A 3,431-nucleotide genomic window follows, 5' to 3' on the forward strand; every position below is an offset into this window, starting at 1 on the left:
ATTTTAAATCAAAACTCAATGTGGCCCAATTTTCAATCTATCCTGACCCGATTCTATATTCGACCCTACAATTGTAACCTTGGGAAAGTACCATGTAGTGTCGGGTATGTTAGGGTTTTCCCACTTTTGACAGCATATTGTACCTTGTATATGGAGTTATTATATGCATGTCTAATCACTTTACTTTAAGTAACTAAAGGATTACAAAAGTACCCGAAGATAGTACAACCCTTTAAGTACATACAACCAACTAAATAACTCCTAGTGTCATATGTAGTTCTGTATTCGTGAGATGTCACACTTTGTTTACATTATTTCTTTAGCATGAGTTAATGTAAGTGCAACAATTTAGGTGAATGCCAAATTTTCATAGTAGCGATACTATGTAATAGTTAAGTAGCTCTATAGATTTGGCATGTTTTAGAAACCGAGAGCTCGAGTTAGAGTTTGCGAACAAATTAAAACGAACGATACCATACGTTGGCAAATAGATCCACTCTTTGTGTTAATGTTATATTATGGGTTTCTCCTTTTTTACAGCATAATGTACCTTGTTTGTGAAGTTATATGCATATCTAGTCACTTCTATTTTAAGTGACTAAAGGGTTAAAGTAGTACCCAAAGCTGTGTTGTTACTATGATCGATTTTGTATTCAAACCAGGGTTTTGGAGCAATTTATTATTCGTTTACTTCCACTTTATTTTAATCATTTTGGTGAAATCTATTGATGTTATTAAAAAATAATATATATTCATGAGAAAGGAATTGTTACAGTAATATGTTTTAAAGTTCCAAATCAATATGAAAATGAATTTGATAAAATGTATTTGTGACAATGAGACTATGAGAGTACATATCAAAAAGAGTCATGACATATATGCCTTCTCGGTAAGTGACCTTCTTAAGGTGCATAAAGCTAGTATCTTAGACCATCGGAAGGCGAAGGTTCTTTACGCGATAATTTTTACGGCATGTTGGTGCATATGGAAGTTGAGAAACGAATTGATTTTATATAACAAATTAGCAAACTTATCTAAAATTATGGAAGATATTAAGGCTTTGAGTTATCTTTGGATCAAATACCGATCTCCGTTTAGTAGCATTTCTTGGAAAGATTTGTGTAATTTTTCGTTGTAAGGTCCGTTTTTTGCTTGTTGGTGTGTTTGTTGGTTCTAGTTTCTTACTAGTTTGTTGAATGAAAGTTAACGTTAAAAAAAAAAAAAAGTCATGACATATTCGACATGTTGATTCCATAGATGAGGATTTGAGAACCGAGTGTGACCCGTGTTCAATTTCCAACACTACTACATTAGAACTATTACTATATAGTTTGGTACAGAGAATTGGGGGGTGAGAAATGGAAATGGAAACAATTCTCTTGTTTGTTTACGAAAGAAAGAGGTGAGAAATGGAAATAAACCATTTCCATTTCCCTGATTTCTTTTCTCTAAAAAAAGCGGAGAAATCATTTCTCCAGGGTTTCATTTCTCACTTCCATTCTCTTCCGATTAACAGATCCCCTCTCATCGCTATCTCCATGAAACTGGTGGAGAGAGAAACAACAAACCCCAAGCCCTAAATCCAATCGAATCGGATCATCCAGTTCTCACCAACTGTCAAATGCTCACAATTTGCTCCCAATTCACACCGATTCTCGTTCCGGTGAGTGATTCTGTAACTGATTATTGTTCCGATGACCTAATTCCGCTTTGATCCGTCTCGATTGGTGATTGATTGTTAGTTGTTGTGATTGATTGTGTAGATGTGGATCTGAGTTATGGTGAATTGTTAGTTGTGCTGGTTTATTGTTGTTTTGATGATTAATTGATGTGCGATGAGTGATCTTATGGGGATTTTGATGTGGTTTTGTGAAATCTAGAGTGTGATAACGTAATTGATTGTGGATTGTTAAATTATTTATGATGTAGGTTGCTTTATAGTAAGAGTTTGTTAAAGGATGTGTGACATTAATATGATTATTGCAACTTCAATGGCAGCTGAATGTTATATTCTGGTTTTTAGATGTAGCTTACTTTGAAATTGTACATCATATAATGTAATAATGCCTCTTGTAGCATACTGCATACTGAAACTAGTGAATTATTTGTTAGAGATAATTAGTCAAATGTGGAATAAGGAGTGTATGGTTTTGTTATTACTATTTACAGTTCTTAGAAGGAATATATCTTACTGATTTAGTAATTTATGTGCGTCGTCATCTTGTTTTAGCATATAAGTTCGAGTTAGTTTAACACTGAATGAGGTTTTGGGAATAGTTCTGTGATAGAAGCATATTTTCTTCAGTGGTTAATATGTTTGTTCATGGGAATTGTGCTCTATCTAGGGACTTGATTACTGCTTTTTTAATGCTTAACTCTTGCCTAAAGAGGAAAAGTAATTAGATGTGTCTTGTTTGTGACCATGGTAATTTTACCCAACCTTGTGTGCAAAAAGGATGAAGATAAAAGTTAATGTATTTGTAGTGTATCTTCTTTAATTTTTGTTATTGTAGTGCATACCTATGCAGGTGTTATGTGAAACCTCATTGATTATTATTTTTTCAGGAACACATGTTTGTTGGTGAAATAACTTTGAGGGTCCCAAAAGTGTTTGTGGAGGGTGACATTCATTAGAATATTTGGTTCTCATCAGGCTTAAAATGGCCTCTTCCAGCCTAGGACATGGTGGAGTCGGTACATCAAGAACTGTTGGTGGATTTAATGAATCCTCTACTGCAATTGATCGGTTGGGAAGGGGAATGCTTGAGATGAGACTTAGGGATAAAGTGGAACGTGGCGATGACAAAGTGAGTGTAAGTATAATCGTTTTAATAAACAGTTAAACGAGTTAAAAATATATTCAAAAAATCAAGTTTATTGTTCCAGGATAGTGAACCAGAGATTGTGCATGGGGCGAGTACTGAAGCTGGACATGTAATAAGGACAACAATTGGAGGGCGTAACGGTCAATCTGAACAAGTAGGAAGTGATGAGTTTAAAGAATTAGGTGGTCTGTTTTAGAATTTTGATATGTGCCTACGCATGTAAACGAACACGAACAAAGCATGTTTTTGTATGTTCGTTTAACTTTAACTGAACAAACTATTGTGCACTATGTTTGTATGTGAATTGGTTTGATCAATGCATATTTTGGTAGGAATTTATGCATCTTTTTATATGTTTTTTATTTTTTAATAAATATTTGTTATGAAAAAAATACTTGTGCTAATGATAAAGTTGATATAATTCTGTGTTTATTTTCTATGTACCAAACAAGAGAAATGATTCTCAGCTATATTTCTCTACTGAAATCTCTGTACTACCAAACAGAGCAGTCAATTCTCATTCTCCAGACCAATTCCCTTTCTCTGCAATTCCATTTCTCTATTCCATTTCTCTACAATTCCATTCTCTGTACCAAACACCCCCTA

The 3,431-nt window shown here is 34.0% G+C and overlaps 1 long non-coding RNA gene across 1 annotated transcript; it reads left to right on the plus strand.

Moving 5' to 3' along the window:
• The first annotated feature begins 1,513 nt into the window (after nucleotides 1-1,513).
• On the plus strand, nucleotides 1,514-2,971 carry LOC143602320 (uncharacterized). The gene is made up of 3 exons (XR_013147815.1): nucleotides 1,514-1,663; nucleotides 2,566-2,813; nucleotides 2,887-2,971. It is a non-coding gene; the product is annotated as an uncharacterized LOC143602320 (long non-coding RNA).
• The last annotated feature ends 460 nt before the right edge of the window (nucleotides 2,972-3,431 follow it).

Source organism: Bidens hawaiensis, unplaced genomic scaffold, assembly GCF_021521415.1.
Source record: "Bidens hawaiensis isolate Kalapana, Puna unplaced genomic scaffold, B.hawaiensis_p1.1 tig00058527_1, whole genome shotgun sequence".
NCBI lineage: Eukaryota > Viridiplantae > Streptophyta > Magnoliopsida > Asterales > Asteraceae > Bidens > Bidens hawaiensis.